Source organism: Hipposideros armiger, unplaced genomic scaffold (genome assembly GCF_001890085.2).
Source record: "Hipposideros armiger isolate ML-2016 unplaced genomic scaffold, ASM189008v1 scaffold_373, whole genome shotgun sequence".
Lineage (NCBI taxonomy): Eukaryota > Metazoa > Chordata > Mammalia > Chiroptera > Hipposideridae > Hipposideros > Hipposideros armiger.
Window position 1 is genome coordinate 1,065,999 of NW_017731723.1, and position 17,410 is coordinate 1,083,408.

The 17,410-nt window shown below is 50.7% G+C and overlaps 1 pseudogene; it reads right to left on the reverse strand.

Moving 5' to 3' along the window:
* Window positions 1–336: 336 nt before the first annotated feature.
* On the reverse strand, window positions 337–2,453 carry LOC109393294 (thimet oligopeptidase pseudogene; annotated as a pseudogene).
* Between the last annotated feature and the right edge of the window lie 14,957 nt (window positions 2,454–17,410).

Below are 17,410 nucleotides of genomic sequence, written 5' to 3' on the forward strand. Positions count from 1 at the left end.
TACATTTCAAAGAACCCATCCCTTATGTAGAAAAACTTCCCAGGAAGGGGCTATATTAGTGCAATAGAGGAGCAGCCTTGATCAGATGCAAGTGCTCCCCAGACATCTCGAGGATGAATTTTCTTCAGCCCAGGCTGGCCACCAAGTGGGGGTGCAGATACTGGCTATGAGAAATGACCAGGGGGAGCAGCCCTTTTCCTCACCCTGTCCCACCCTCCCCAGGAGGCTGAGTTGGAGGCTGCTGTCTCCCTTCCTGTTTCCAGGCTGGGAGCAGAGGCACCAGGGCAGTGGGAGCTTGAGCCCCCCCATCCAGGGCGAGCAGTCCCCCCGGGGGCGTCAGCAGCCCAGCAGCTCGCTGGTCTCCACCTGCAGGCCTTTGCTCAGGAGGAAGGCATCCTGCTTGGGGTTGCGGCCCAGGAAGAGCTTCAGCCTGACGCTGGTGTGCTGGGAGCCACCGGGTCTCAGGAGGCAGCTTCTGTAGTCCATGCCCACTGTGCCATTGAGGATTCCCTGCTGCTTGAAGTGCGTGTGGAGCATGTCCATGGAGAACACCTTGCTCCACACATAGCCATAGTACTGTGCATGGTAGTCGCCTGCCAGGTGGCCGAACGTTGCAGGCATGTTGGTCCCTGGCGTGGCTAGGACCCCAAGGATCTCCTGGCAAAGGCGGGTTACTCCTCGGCAGGGTCTGCGGCCATCTGTGTGCGCAGGGCCTGGTCCCCCTTGGCCAGGACCATATGGGCAGCTCCCGGGGGGGAGACGGGGCGGGGGGGTGCTGTCTGTGCTGTGGTGCTGTGACATCCTGAGCAGAGGCTCCTTCTGCCACACTCAGTTCTTCAGCATCTACGAAGGCGCCTCCACGATGTCACTCCATGTGAGTCCCGCTGAACATGCCAGACTCTGCCGGAGAGCAGAGCGGGGGCATCATGTGCCCACACTCATGGAAGCAGGTCTGCACCTCACCGTGCTGCAATGGGGAGGGGGACGTGTGAGGTGGTTTTGGTGAAGCTGGCACCATGGCCATGATGGTGATTTGGTGGCTCCTGTCCTGCCTCAGGCAGCCCGGCTGCAGGCCAAAGCTGGCAGTGTGCCGGTGCTTGCCTTCCCTGGGGTAGAGGTCCAGGAAGAACTTCCTGATGACCGTCCGGAGGCTGCATCCCTCACTGAGTAGTGTCAGGTCTTCGTGGCAAATGAAGGTGTGCGCCTCTGGGTTGAAGGTCAGCCCAGAAACTTCTGGTAGGTGCCTGGAAGCCCCATGGTGACCGCCTGCATGGGAAAGTACTCCTTAAGCAGGTTCTGGTCCATGCTGTAGTGTGTCTCCTCCACCTGGTTTATGTAGTAACGCATGTCCGAGGCGTTGACCTGCCCATCCAAGTCCAGGCCCGGCGTCTCCCACTTGGCCTTCTTCAGTTCCAGGATCACAGCCTGCTCCTGCTCCCCCAGTGGCTTCAGCTTCTGGGCCAGTTTGTCCAGAACAGTGGCCACCACCTGGCTGGCCTTGGCCACGTTCACCTCCAGGACGTTGTCGGTGTGTGTGCCGAATCCCAGCAGGCTGGACTTCTGGGCATGCGGGGTACCAGCTCCCTGAGGATGACACAGCTTTCTTCCTTACATCGACAGTTGAAGGCATCCTCCAACTTCCTTCTGGTCTCAGGCACGCGGCATTTCTTCAGGAGGGGAAAATAGTGAGGGTACTTGAGGGTGACTTTGAACTTCTCGTCTTCAATTTTTTTCCAGATTGTTCAGAAAGTCCTCGGGGAGTCCTCCCGGCTTCTCTGGTGTGAAGGGCAGGAAGGTCGTATCCTCGTTCAAGTTCTTATTGAAGTCGATGCACAGGAGACTCAGCTTCATCTTGATGCCTTTGATTTTTTCCTGAGTTTCCTCGGGCAGTGGAGCCTGTTCCTTCAGCAGAGCTTGATCAGTTGCTCCAGGTACTGCGTAGCCTCGGGCCTCAGAGAGTCCTTCTGAACTTTTCCCCACAATCAGAGGATCCTCTGGTACCCATCCTGCCTCATGCTCATCTCCATGTCAAACTCGGACATCTTCTTATCCACCCCGTGCTGGCCGTCTGAATGGCCTTGGATGGAGAAATGTGCTGGGAGAAGTCAAAGCTATTCTTCTGAACTGTTAGGACATCTTCACGTCAGCCAGCACCTTGAGTGTACTCTCATAGGACACGTCCTTGAACTTCTGGGAGCCCACTTGGTCTTGCATGCGCTTGGTCTGCTCCATGAGCTCTGCCGTGAGCTCCCGTTTGCTGGGTGCTCAGGTCCCATCTCAGGTAGTTCACCGCAGAGCAGCGGGCTGCCACGTCCAGGACATCTCCTGCACAGGCTGCAGGGGCTCCATGGCGGGCGGGTGTGCACCCGTGGCCTCTCCCTCCACCAGGTCCGCATTGGGGTGCCTCATCCCCTACAGTCGTCCATCTCCAACCACTCAGTAGCAGCCGCCATCCCTACTAAGGTGCCCGCTGCCCACGCGTCCACTCGAATCAAAGTCATTTTTCACAAGTGTCCACTCTCCCTGCCTTCTTCCCCCACCACCCAGCCCAGTGCCGAGTGCACAGCGGGAGATCAATAAGAGTTTGTTGAATGAAAGAAAAAATGCCCTGGCAAGAGTACAAGAGCACTCCTCAGGCATATTAAATGGGAACACAATCACCAATTGAATTTGCTTCCTTCCAAAGAACCATATATCCTGGAAACTCCATTCCAGATGCCCAGATGGCAAGGCCTTGGAGAATTTGGAGTTATTCCTATTGAAATCATTTCCTCCAGGAGGTCCAGAGTTCAAAAGAGAGGCATTTACCACAAACAATTGGGCCAGTGTGAGAGGATGTGGGTGGCATGCTTCCAAGGCCTCGGTGGGCCTTTGAGCAGTTACCAATGCAAATAGAAGAGAAAGACTTCTCCTGGGCAAATGTGGTCACTCAGAAATGGAGCCGCTGGCAACGAGAAGAAGAAACCAGGTCAGCCACCGCACGGGCTGTGGAGAGGCCGCTGGACCTGGAACGAGCAGGCCTAGGCTCTCAGCTGGGATCTGGGTCTCACTCAGATCAAGGTTTCTGATAATCTAACCTCAACCTTATTTCCTGGTGACAGTTTCCAAGCCAAGAATTAGAGGCAGGACGTGTCATTTTTTTGAGGTGTGAATCATTGTTGTTAATGCAGGCTTCCAAATGAAGCCCTTTCCTTAACTCTTTGAGGAAACACCCCTATTGAGTGTAGGACTATCCCTGAAAAACGCTATTCCTGTCAAGTGCATCTCGGTCTTCCCCACGTAGATCCTGCTTTCTGGCTCACAGCCTGTGCTCATGCCTTCCTCTTCTCGGAGTGTCATCTCCTGACAATACAGCCTCCCCCAAACTGGGTTCTACTGTTACCTTTATTTTGAAATCTTTCCCTGATCACCACAATTTATAGGGCTCCAGAGGGAAGGAGAGTGAACTGGTTGTGACGACAGAGGGTTACGCTGGACTGTTCGTCCAGTAAGTGTGCATTGAACACCTACTTATTAGTAACTGACATTGAGCACTTACCAAGTGCCAGGCACTGTGCTAAGCTCTCTACAAGCGTGCTCATACTTAGCTCTCACAATGCTCTGAGGAAGATAATGCTTACACAATTTTTAAAATCTGTATTTATGGCTGTCATTAGTGTTGTCATCATATTTCTGCATCTCCTGCTTCTGCATGCCAAGGAGAATTTCGCTTCCTGAGCCCCTTGTGGTTGGGAGGGGCCATGTGAAGAGTTCTGACCAATGACTTGTGAAAGGAAGTCCTATGACATTCCAAGTTGGAGAACATTTCATTTTCTCTCCAAGATGGTGACAGGCCAGCAGTGTTTGAGAAGGTGACAGCTTCATCAGCGTGCTTTTTTTTTAAAAGGAAACTTTATTTATTTATTTTTCACCCATCTCGAATCCCCTCCCCTTTGGCAACCATCAGCTTGTTCTCTGTATCTATGAGTCTGTTTCTGTTTTGTATTGCTTAATCATTTTTTTTTTTTTAGATCTCACATATAAGTGAAATCATTCAGTATGTGTCTTTCTCTTTCTGAATTATTTCACTTAGCATAATACCCTCTAGGTCCATCCATGTTGTCACAAATGTCAAGATTTCGTTCTTTTTTCATTGCTGGGAATATTCATCAGGCTACTTTTTGTTGAGTGAAAACTATGAGCAGATACTCAGGCTGACCCATGATGGATATGTAGGATGAACAAAAACTAAATTTTGGTTGCTTTAAGCCACTGAGGTTTTGGGCTTGCTTGTTACTGCGGCATCACCTCCCCTATGCTGACCCATAGAGCTTTTTATGGGTGCAGAAATCAAAGTTGCATGGGGAGCCATGGATGAGCCTAAAGAGGAGGTAGCTAGAGCCCTTGCTGTGCCCAGTGCCCTGACTTACTAATTGCAAAAGACCTTGATAGCCAGACAAATGGCTAGATCTTTATGCTATTATCTCTGGTTGCAAGGGAAGGGCTTGGAAATGAAGGAGCAACACTGGCATACTTGGGCTTCAGAAGGACCATTCTGGCAGCTGCTCTTAACTGAGAGGTCACTATTTGTCGGTCAGGAAGGATCAATTTGGAATCCCCCTGAATGCCAAACTCCCAGCGTACGTAGAGAGGTGCAGGGCCAGTGTGCAGAGTGTCTGGGCTTCTCCAGCAACCAGGGTGGGGCATGCAGGCTCCCACAGAACAGGGAGGCCAGTGAGAAGAGGCGCTCCCGGGGGAGACTTCTCCCCACTCAGCGAGCCCTGTTGACTCCGTTGTCTTTTTAAATGACCATAAAACAGCATGGAAATGAGTGCCAACTAACAAGGTTAAAGGATCCTTAAAAAAAACAAATGATGTCATTTTTCCCCCCAACTCACTGCTGAGTAAAAATTTGTCACTTCAGTAAGCATTTTATTGGTAATTACAGAGTTACTTTATTTGCATATTACAGAGATGCTAGCGGCCCTGGTGAAAATGCTTAATGTCTTTGAACATCTTGGAAGGAATTACTCAATCTAGGGAGGGAGAATTCAGTAATTATTTCCCTAAAACTGAAATTTGCTAATAACGTTGCAGTAGATCACTTTGTGCTCCCCAATACAGCAATTAAATAAGCAATTAAGTGCCAAAGTGACTCAGGCATAGGACCTACCCCAAATAGAGCCTCTGCTTCCTTTCCTTCCAAAGGGGAATGGAGTTAAAGTTACCGCATTTCCCCATGTATAAGATGCACCCTTTTTTGAAAAATTTGGGGTCTAAAAACTGGGTGCGTCTTATACAGTGGTTGTAGATTTTTTTTACTTGCATTTCCTGCTTTTTTCCGCGCTTGTTTTTGCGCTCATACAACCACTGTATAAGACACACCCAGTTTTTAGACCCCAAATTTTTCGAAAAAGGGTACATCTTATACATGGGGAAATACGTAACCCTTTGACTCTGAAACCACAAGGGAACACTGATTCCTCTTGGAGCCAGTTGGAGCAGGCTGGTGCCAAACGTCATCTCCTCATCTTCAGAGTGGCATGTGGGAACTGAAGGGGTCTGGGGCACAGTCTGCAGCTAGGAGCGGCTGGCCCCCCTCCCCAGCAGCTGGGATCACGGGGGCAGAGGTTAAGCTTGGGGATTCTGAAATCAAATTGACTATGTTTGTAAATTGGGCCCAGCGCTTACCATCCAGGTGTCTTGGGCAAATTACTCACCCTTTTTAGGTCTCAGTTTTCTCATCTGTAAAGGGATACATAGCGGTATCTCCTTCACTTGGGGTTGTGATGATTAAATGACATGTGGAACAGAATAGTGTAAACTCAGGACACGGTACATTCTCAGTAACTCTAAGTTGTCTTGTCTTTGTCCCAGAGCCCAGGTCTCTGCCAGCTGTGTGAGGGGAGAGGAGATTCCTCTGCCTGCTTCAGGGAGCTTCAATGGTGGGGATGGAGTTGGGTGGTGCTTACCATCTGGAGTCAGTTTGCCCAGATGGGAGTCCTGCCCCGCGCCACCCCCCACTCCCCACGTGCACACACACAGTAGCTGTGTGACATTGGGGCACTCCCACACTCTCTGAGAGCTCAGGGCTCCTCACCTGTAAATTGAGAAGGGCGATACCCATCGCAGTGGCAAGGGTGCCGGGTATCCTGTGTTTAACCACATGCTTTAGTTGTTTAGCTTCCTGCCAGGCAAATTAAAAAAAAAAAAATCAAGTAGACACAGCCCTGTCCTTAAAAAGGATCATTCCAATTTCAGACTTGCTCTGTCTTAATTTCTGATTGTTACTTCATCAGCAGTGGCTTGGAGTACTTCGGCTTTTATCTCTCCCTCTGTTAAGTATTTAATGATCTGAAAACAAACACTGGAGAAGATGCTACCACCAGAGGCCCTGGATCTTTCTGAGACCCAAAGGATCCTTCCGTGATGGGGCTGGGTTTACCCTCTATTTCATCTGTCTGCAAGATCTCCTCAGGTGTGGTGTTCTGTTTAATAATGTAAAATGCTATTCCATGGAAGAGAGAGAACAGAAATGTATATTTTAAGAGATTCCTCTTCCCATCTCCACACCAGGCCTGACCGACACCAGGTCGGTTTATGGGGAATACCTAGTGGCCTTCTGAGCAGTAATATTAGATCAGAAAGCAAAGGTCCAACCCCAGCACAGGACTTGGCAATGAGGCCTATAATGATTAGTTTCCATGTCCAGCTTGGCAGTGCCTGACAGTACACCTCACAGGTTTTTCTCTTTAGCTTCAGGCAGTGGTCCAGGTTAACATCCCTTCCCAGCCCTAGATGCTGAGAAAGTCTCACTGTCATTGATCACGCACATCTCAGCAGGCACCTTTGAAACCAGCTTCATCGCTGTTTTGCATCGCAGGGCTGGGAGGAAGAAATGTGGCCAGGTTCTAGCATCAGGGGAGGTAAGCACATAGGAAGTGCCACCTTTTGACTACCTTCTGGGGTCTTTAGTTCCTGTGGGCTGCAGGTGATTTTAAAAGGGGACTCTCTTTGACTAGTTTCTATCATGTGGAGACCTGTCTGACCCTTGCTTTTGCCAACTTCAGAGGCCTGTGCAGGCAGCAGGCTGGACAGCTCTAAGCAGCAGAGGACCCTCTGGAATTGAGCTGTGTTGCCTTATGGATACTCCTTCTTCGGACAAGTTCTGCCCATCACTGCCACACAGAAGATGAACTCCACATCCACGTGTTGGCTCTGTCAGCTTCCCAGTGAAGCTCTTGGGGTCAAAATCTCACTGTACCCAATGATGCCCAGTCCCCAGGCCTCCACCCTCTATCCCGTGACCTGGCTTTTGGGGTATAGATTGATCACTTGCCCCTGGACCCATGTATTAATGCTGCCCCTAAAAATTTGGTCAACCTTTATTTCTCCTGTACATACAGGTGCTTCACGTGGGTCCATGTGGAAGCCAGCCAGAGCTGATGACTGAGCTCATCCACCGTTGCCCAAGGGTTTGCAAGGAGAGGGGGTTGCTGACCAAAGCTAAGCATGGTGGGAGATGAAGAGGAAAGATTTGGGTGGATCTGGGCAGGGGTTCATCAGAGGCTCTTCAATAAGCCTGGCTCTCTGCCACGAACATGTCCCAGAGGGTCTAGCAGGGGCTTCTAGCAGGGGCTCCAGGGAAATGTGAAACTGGCCCAGAGGATAAGAGGCATAAATACATATGGAAATGTCTTCAGAGCGATAAAACATCCTGAAACTCAGGACTCCCCTTGTGAGATGACTGTGGATGCCTGAGCCGCTGACACCTTCCTACTCACCTGCCAACACTAAACAGCCTCGCCGCCAAGCCCACCCCTTCTTCAGGGCTCCCAACGGTGTCGGCACATCCATTTGACAGTCTGGGCTGTAAGAGTCTCTCATTTCTGACTTTATCTGTCACCCACGTCTTCATGGTCATTTAGCTGTTTGCCCTTGAGGTATCTGCAGTGAGATGGAGTCCTCTGGGGCCGAGGCCACTTTTATAGTCTCTGTGGCCCCGTTAGGGCCCACACAGAGCAGGGGCCAGCCAGGGTTTGCCTCTGTGGGCTGCTGTGGGCAGGAACACTGCTTTAATGGATGGAGAGCAAAGGCCCAGGGCTGAGGACACAGGAGACATATTTCCAGCCTGGAGGTTAGACCCTGTCCTGGAATGAAAGCTGTATGGGTTAAAACTCTGACCTCAGATGGTGGCCAAACCTAAAGACAGTGGCGTGCTGGTAAATGCTTAACAATTGGCTGGGGTGGGGGTTGGTTTGTATTCTCACTGGTAGCATTTGCCCATTTCTGTGGTATCCATCTTCTCAACGTGGCCAATTTCAAAGTACCACTGGGAAGTGGCTGAGCACAGAGCTGGGAAGAAATGCACACAAATTGTCCTCAGAAGCCATGGGAGCTGGCTCTAGCACGCCACTGCCTGATGACCTCTTAGTGCCGACCTCTTCTGACCTCCCCACAGTGCTTGACCCTTTCCCTGGGCTTCCAAGGCTGTGAGGGTCTCCTGATCTTTCTTGCTGGCTGCCCTTCACTCCTCCATGGGTCTGTCCCATCACCGCCCCGTACAGCAGTGGTTCTCGCTCAGGACTATGCATCAGATTCCCTTAGGAAGCACAGAAAACTCTGGATGCACAGGCCTTTCCCCAAAACAAGTAAATCAGTATATCTGGGGGGTGTTCTGGCTATCAGTAGTTTTTGAAGCTCCCCAGGTGATCCCAATGTGCAGCTAAGTTTGAGAACCATTGTTTAAAAAAATACCAATGCTGGTTCCCACTCCCGCCCAGTTGAATCAGGCTCCTCTGGAAGGGGCCTTGGCTCTTTTGAATGGCTCCCAAGCTCTCCTGATGGAGCCCAGATGGAGCCACCATTGAGACTCACCATCATGAGGCCCCTTGGGCCTTGTCCTCACCCCTTCCCTCCAAATGCCCACCATTGTCCTCCAGGTGACCTCATCTCTTGTAATCTCCCCTTCTCTCATCTCAGTTTCCAGCGCTGATTTCTCTCTCTTTTTTTTTTTTTTAAAGATTTTTATTGGGGAATTGGGGGGATGGGAACAGCGCTGGGGAAATGGGAGAAGGGGAACAGACAAGTTGCTGTCGTTTTGTTCTTCAGTCTAGTTGTGGAGGACGTTGCTTCACTGGCCCAAGTTGGCACCATCATTGCGCTCTTCCCGGGCGAGGCAGATCAGTTGCCGGCTTCTGGATGGCCGCTCACTGCGGCTGCTGGCCGCTCACGCTGGCTGCTGGCTACATATGGTAGCCCATGGCAACCCACTGCCACAGGGGCTGCAGCCTACGCCATCGCCGGTGACTCACGGGAGCCCAGCTCCAGGTTGAGCTGTTGTTCAGCATCTTAGCTGTAGAGGGCAGTGTCACTGGCCCTCATATGTGGGATCTGAACCGGGGTCCTCTGGCATTCCAAGCCAGTTCTTAACCATCGCGCCACTCGGCCGGCCCTGATCTCTCTCTTGAATGGTTCCTGCCTTGCCCTTGCCATACCCACCTGGATTGCCCCAGGCTCAGCTCACTTCCTCTACCACCTAACTCACCGTTCATTCCCTGTCTTTCCTGTTCACACTCTCCCACTCGAGATGTGGTACCCCTGCTATCCCCAACCCTGTTTCTTCCCCGCCTTCCATGTGTCCTGGCTTGTCTCTGAGGAAGCCTGGAGTCCGTGGCTCTTTCCATCCCCTCTCAAGCAACCCCAACAGATCTGGCCAGGGCTTTTGGAAAATTGCTCTCTGCACCCCTTTTCTGCTCCGTGGGAAGTGTGGTCTTCCTAAATCACGCCCCTCCTCAGCCGCAGGCCTTGGCTCCCCTTGGCTGACAGCAAACACATAGAAGCTTGTCACATCTGTCCTCATTACTGGCAACTCTCTTACTTCATGCCTTCACGTGGATTACATCCCAGCCTCACTAAACCATTCAATATTCCTTCAAATGCCCTGCACCCTCCTGCCTTTGTTCCTGTTGGCCATCAGCCTTCCTTCTTTCTTCACCTGGGGACACCATAGCTTAAATGTCACCTTTCCCATGAAGACTCCTTGGTCCCCTCCACAGAATGAATCACTCCCTATAGTGGAGGCCTGGGCCATGTGGCGGGCAGAGCTCTTATAGGCCTCCCCTCCTTAGATGATTTCAGTTTCTATTTCTGCCACTTTCTCTATATCATCTTTATAGCTTCCTAGTATTTAACAAGGCACCTAGCAATCAGGGTATCGTGACATAAATTTATTTATTTAATTAATTAATAATTAATCAGTCAGTGCTTTGGGGCGATTCCTCCCCGCTCCACACACACTCATATATTGAAGTCCTCAGCACCCCAGAATGTGACTTATTTGGAGATAGGGCCTTTATCAAGGTAACTAAGTCAAAATAAGGTCATTTGGGTGAGTGGTAAACCTGTAGGACTAGCGTCCTTATAAAAATGGGACATTTGGACACAGACGTGGACCCAAGGAGAGTGCCTCATTAAGATGAAGCCAAAAATGGGTGATGCTTCTATAAGGCAAGGAACACCAAACGTTGCCAGCAAAGCCCCAGAAGCCAGAGGCCAGGTAGGAACGGATACTCCTTCACAGCCCTCAAAAGGAACCAACTCTGCTGACACCTTGATCTCAGATTTAGAGCTTCCAAAACTGGGAGACAACAGATTTCTGTTTAGAGCCACTCAGTTTGCGGTATTTTGTGATGGCAGCCCTAGCGAACTACTACAGTAGGTAACTACTATCTCCTAGAACTTTGATTCCAAACTTTGATCCCAAACTTATAAAAACTGGGACCCATTCAAAGATCATCTTAATCTACAAATGTTTTTCTTTTTTTAAATGTTTCCTACAAGAAGGAGTATTTCTTTTTTTTATTGGGTAACTGTGTTTTTTCCAGGACCCATCAGCTCCAAGTCAAGTTGTTGTCCCTCAATCTAGTTGTGGGGGGCGCAGCTCAGCTCCAAGTCCAGTGGCTGTTATCAATCTAGTTGTGGGGGGCGCAGCCCACCATCCCATGTGGGACTCAAACCAGGAAACTTGTTGTTCAGAGCATGCCCTCTAACCAACTAGCCACCCGGCAGCCCCATATTTTACAAATGTTTATGGCATGCATACTACTGGCAAGGCGCGGTTGTAGGTCCTGGACATACAGCAATAAAGAAAGTGGACGAAGCCCCTTCTCTCCTCGAGCTCCTTTTCCAATGGGGGAAGACAAGCATCAAGTAAGTTAATATCCAGTGACGACAGCTGCAAAGGCTTCTGGGACACAAACCCTTCTTTCCATTCTCTTCCCCTTATTTGGGCCATGAAGACTCATCGATAAATGTTAAACGTTCCACCTCTGGGTTTTGCTTGCGTGGGGGCCTTAAGAACAAGATTTTTATATTCAAAGCACCTTTTGTTTTTTTCTCACCCTTCTGGTTAAAGACAGGCTAATAAAACACACATGAAACAAATCCTTTATTTTTATTCTGTATAAAGGAAATCATCCCAAATATTCACGTGGAGCCATGCGATCTGCAGGATAGGCACTGAGAGTGATTCTCCCAGTGGATCGGGATGTGGTTATTGGATGTGGGAGGAGAGGGCACTCGCTGTTTCATGAAGAAGGGGGTTAAATGGCCCCAAGGAGCCATGGCACCAAGGAGATGGACATGTCGCCTCGGCTGGGACGCAAACCAAAAACAACTTCTCCTGGAGCCAGGGAGTCCTTCCCCAAGTCAAGGCTTACCAGGGCCCAGCTGCCGAAGGAGCAGAGGAAGCGAGTGTGTGCTTCACATCCAAGCTTCTGGATAATTTTTTTGTGTGGGTGAAGAACCACAAATACTGTAATTTGAGAATCTATAGAATCGTAACACCTCATTTAGCCAGTGTCATTAGGGAGTGAGAGGTTCCACATAAGTGAGTTTTCTAGATAATTGAACTTTATTCCCCTAAGAGCCTAGGCTTAAAAGAAATTAACCACCTTGACAGAAATCTTTCTCAAATACGTTCCGCTGCTTTCAGAGGCTGGGCACCAAGCTGGAGACTTAGCCCCTTCTCGGCAACTCTGATGATCAGGACCGTCCATGTCTGTTTTGGGGCTGGATCGGGTTGCATTTGCTTCCCAGGCTAGGGGGTCTCAGCCCTGGCTGCATGTTAGACTCATCTGGACAGCTTAAAAAGTCCTGATGCCCTGGTCCAACCTCAGGCCATTTAATTCAGAATCTCGAGGAGGTGTGAGAGTTTTTAGACGCTCCCCAGGGGATTCCAATGTGTAGACAAGTTTGAGAACTACCGTTCTAGGATGTGGTGAGTTTCCTCCAATAATAAAAAATAACATGAAGCACAGCAATCATGATACAAGTGACTGTTCTTGAGCCAAACACTCACCTAGTGACTCCCATGCTCTGTGTCTTTTGATTCCTGTAGGTGGTCTTAGGCCTGATTTTCAGAGGGGGAAACTGAGCCTCAGAGTAGCAGAAACTTTCCCACCCTCACTTAGCTAATCAGCAGATTCAAAATGCCCAGCTCTGTTCCGTCCAAAGCCCTCCTCCGGAAGATGACCTTGCCTCTTCTGCATTTGGGCCACTTTCAGCCACCTTGCTTTGGTGGCTCCATCCTCTTCTTCACAGCTGGTTTCCAGGAACACCTACTCTCTGTCCTTGACACACCATTCTGAACCCGAGCTTCTAATCTGCCTGGGGCTGGGAATCCAGGCCCTTCAGTTTGTTGGGACTATATGCAAACTAAGAGTAAACAGGTTTCCAGCTGACGCCTAAAAGGAGGGCCCTTTCTCCAAAAAAATCAGTGTGTTGGAAATCTGTTTTCATTGCGGAGGGCTCAAGAGATGGCTATATAAATAAATCCATCCACTTCTCCACCTTTTGTCTGTTCCTTGGGGTTCCCTGAGCACTGGGCACACCCACGGTGCTTAGTCAGTATTTGCTGCTGTTTATTCGGCAGATGGCCCCTGGCTGTCAGCCCCCACCATGTGTGGAAGGAGGGATGGTCAGCTCCCTGCCTCTGCCTATCCTCATGTCTCCAGCCTCCTTTCTCTCCTGCCAAACTGGGCTTCTCACCAGCCTCTGAACTTGTCCCAAACATCTGGCCTTGATGCTCTTGTGCCAACTTCCTCCACAGTCCCTTCCCTGAGAGCTCTGTCCCCACTTCCTTTCAGCAAACACTTCCTGGAACCTTTGCATATATACTGTCCTAGGAGCTTCTACCAGGGTCCTGATCCTTGGTCAAGAAGCCCAATCTGTTCCAGCATCAGCTTCTTTATCTATGAAATTGGGATGGCACCACATGTCTCAAGAAGTTGAAAGTACACAAGGCCTGTAAAACTCCTGGTCCAAATGATCACCCAAGGCATGGTGGCTTATCCTCCTAGGGGACCAACTCACACCCAAGGGCCTCCATCCAGTCCTCCCTGCCTCCCTCTCCAGCCCCTCTAACGTGGCTCCAGGGTACAGGGCTAGATGGCTCCTTCTTAGAGCCTTGCAGCTCAAATCAACATCCGTTCCTCTCACACTGCCTATTGTCAGGACAGAAGCTTATATACCCCTGTGGGTGGAGAGGTGGATGTGGGTGATTGGAAGAGGAGGAACTGGAAGAAGTGCAGGGCCCAGCACTTCTGCAAACAGCACTACAGAGGGCTCAGTTTTCACTTCCAGCTTTGGCCTGACTCTCTGCACGTGGCTTTCCTCACTGCTGCCTTGGAGCGTGTCCGTGTGCCTTTGTCTGCCCTCCCCAGGCTGGATGTGGATTCTTCCACCTCAGGCAGCTCCAGCATGGAGAGCATGACGCTGTTGTGTTCCCCCACTGGTGCCTGATTCTGTGACCACACAGAGCCTCCAGCCTTTCTGAACACAGGCCTTGCGAGACCTGAGCTTGTATGGGCTTCCGAATGCAAACAAGCAGTGAAGTATTTTAAAACCTGGTATTTCACCAGAAACGGCCCTTCAGAGGGGCCCAAAATACACAGCTCAGTATTTGCACTTAGAGTGGGAGGCCCAGCCCAATGCCCAGCGGCCAGGTCTTCCCTGTGTCAACATGGGAAAGGAAAACAGCTTGGCTGTGTCTGGGGCGATCTGGCAAGGGGTTTTCCAACTGGGGCTGGAGCAGGGAGGTCAGGGAAGGCGGCTGCCAGCTCCCCTGGGTGCTTCCTGCAAATGCTGTGGAGACCCTGGGGCTTTCTTGTGAGCTCAGGGAAGAACCTCACAGGGAATTCCCCAATAATAATACCAATAGTTCCCGGTTACTGTGTGTGATATGCTCAGCTCTTTCCATGGTTTATCCTCTATAATCCAGATGAGGCCTGTACTATCATTGTTCCCATTTTGTAGATTAGAAAACTGAGGCTTGGAGAGGGTTGGCTCACACATTGGTTAATGGTGGAGATGGTTTCAGTGGGAATGGGCCCAGTGTGCTCCTATCTGTAAGTATAGTTTGTCCTCCCCCTCTCCCTCCTTCAAGCCAGTTGAAAGGAGGGCAGCCCTGTAGACTGGTGATGGCCATGTGAGAGCATGTGGGCTCTCACAGAGGTTTATCCAAAGTGTCACAGGAGTGGGAAAGGAAATGCTCACCTCTGCAGGGTCACACCTGGAAGAAAGGTCAACTGAGCTAAGTCCTGAGAAAAGAGTCAGCGTTCACTAGGCAGACAGGAGGGAGAAGGCACTATAGGCTGTGTGGCCAGCCAAACCCCGAAATCCTGCACGCACACTGTGCCTGGTGACAGCAGGTTGGGCGTGGGGGTGGAGATGGTGCGGAACACTCACACAAGGTCTCGGGGAGGACAGGAGGGTGGCGCAGGGCCTCAGCAGAAGTTGGAAGGATTGGAGGAGCCCAGAGGATGGGCTGTTGCTGAGGCCCTGGACAGTCAGGGTGACACTGAGGGGAGACAGGCCACTGACGAGCCTGTCATGAGCTCTTGGCACGTCAGTCCCCAAGAGGACCCCAGTGACAATTTCTCAAGGCCCCATGCAGACAGTGAGTGTAGTGATGACACAGTGGTGGTGTCCCGTGTGCCCAGAACTTGCCGGTGTCGCCTTTTTGATCGGTCTATCCTCAGCACAGCCTTGAGACGCAGGTGTTCTCCTCAGCCCTGTGGTACCGGTGAGGAGGGTGGTGGGGTGGAACAGCTCGGGCTTATGTGTCATGAGACTGGGGAGATTCGTGGTGTGATTGTGCGGAGGACGTTTCACTTCCCTCAACGGGTCTCAATTTTTTAGCAGACAATGAGGTGAACAAGAAGACCCTTGAATTCTGGCTTGAACAGCAGCGCCCCTGAGGAGATGAAAGGGAAAGGTAGTTTGGATCATGAGTCTGCCCTGTCTGTACCAAGAGGTGGAACCAGCCCAGGAGACCAGCCCATGCAGGAGGCTCAGCTGCATCTCAGGCAGGATGTGTACCCGAGGGCAAGTCATTTCACTGCTATAAAATGGGGATAACAACCCCCTGGCTCACTCATGGGGTTGCTGTGGGCACCAAATGAAGTAACAAGCGTGAAAGCGTTTTTAAGCTATAAGCTACTGTAAAAAGTTGAATTACCTTCTGCTTCAAGGATCCGAGGGGCCATTGAACCCAATTTTCTCATATTTCAGAAGAGGAAACAGAAGTTCAGAGTGGCTGTGACTTGTCCAAGGTTTGCTGGGCAAAACTCAGACCAGCTCTGAGAGGCGGTCTAGTCCCTTTAACCACTGCTACTGCTGCTATGATTCATTCTGTCATAGAAAAAAATTTCACCACCACCCAGCTGACCTTTGGTGTGGAACATCTCTTTGCCTTCAAAAGAAAAGAAGAAGAAGAAGAAGGAGGAAAAAAAAAAAAAAAAGCTCCAAACCTCAGGAACCACAGTACAGTCCTTCTCAGGAAAAGCCACTGCCCGCTGCCACCAGGAATGCCGCAGGACAGAAACTGGCCTCTCTGCCGGCCGACCATCAGACAAACGTGGCCTGTTTTGATGGCTCTGTGGCCAGCGTCTTGCTGTCACCAAGCTCCTCCAAATCGCTGGGGGGAGGTTGTTTTGATATTTGATTAACCACAGAGAGTAACTTGTGAGTGCTTGAGCCTGTTAGAGATACCCCCATATCAGGGGGAGTGATGGTGGGCAGGGCTCCAAGAGGGAAGATAAGTGGGCTATTGGGAGAAATTAATATGAAGAAAGGAAGTGGTGAATGGAATCAAATGAAAACAGGGCCCTGTGATATCCATGACTCATAAATTTCATTGATACCCAGGATGTGAGTTCCCTGTTCTCCCCTGAGTTAGTAAACTGCTTGTCCTCAGGGCCACCCTTCCAGAAGATTCATAGGTGAGGGCGAGCTGAGGGAAGAGGAGGGTGAGGGCTGGAAAGCCTGTGTAACGTTTAAGCGTCAAGTCCTGCCTCCCCCACAGGGGCCCCCTGTGAAGGTCGGCCTGAGAGAAGGATGGCTGCCTAAGATTCAGGGGAGAAAGGTGAAGGTGTAGGGATGGAAGCAGGTGAGGAGGGCGGGGTGGGAAGGCAGGTGGGAGGGACCCAAGACAAGAGGCCAAACCGAATCCTAATTTCTAGCAAGGTTGTTCAGGCTAACCTACTACAAGCTGCTCATCTTTACGAGCTCCCTTTATTGTTTTTAATCATCATGAACCCCCTGATGTGAAAGACTGTATCTGCCAAATAAATTCATTTTCCTGTCTTATTCTTCTTATTTTTAAATCAGAAGTCTCTCTAAGCTCCTGCTCAGAGAATCTGACCCCACTGCCTGCCAAACCAAACAGGGCTCCCTCACACGGCCACTGGTGAAAATGAGGGCCTTGGCCTCTGTTGAAAATGAGGGTGCTGTCTCTAGTTGTCCCCAAGACAAGGGGAGGCCGCTGGAGCTGCAAGGGGTCCACATACAGCTGTCCAGTTTCTGCTTGGTCAGTTTTCCCTGGGGTCAGTCAGGGTTCCTGGTCTGTGTTTAACAGAAGGCCAACTGGGCTAACTTAAACAAAGAAGGGAGCTTGAAGGAAGAGTGTGGGGGAGACCACAGGATGGCAAGAAGGGTGAAAACAGCCGGAACTGACTGACAAGAGGCAGGATGGCCCCAGACCTCCTTGGGAGCTGGTCTCCTTGAACGGCCACTGCTGGTTGGCTAAAAGAATGCCAGTCCTGCCTCCTTTGCATCTGCTCAGGACTGAGTCCCAGGTGACAGTCTCATTCGTCAGGTGTCCATCCCCTGACTGAACCAGGACAGTGGAAGAAGGAAGTTTCCTGCAAAGGGGCCTCTGGGGGTCGGGGGAGGGCTCCCCCTTCACAGGGAAACACAGACCTCCTGTGTTTACTATAAACTGAGACTGTATGCTGTGGGGGAGGTACTCCCTCAAAGGAAGTTAGGGGCTTTTAGGAGAGGGGAATAGATGCTGAAGTCCTCCCAAGATCAAAAGTCTACTTCTCACCAGCCCTCCCCATTCAGGGTAGGCAGACACCCTTGCTCCAAT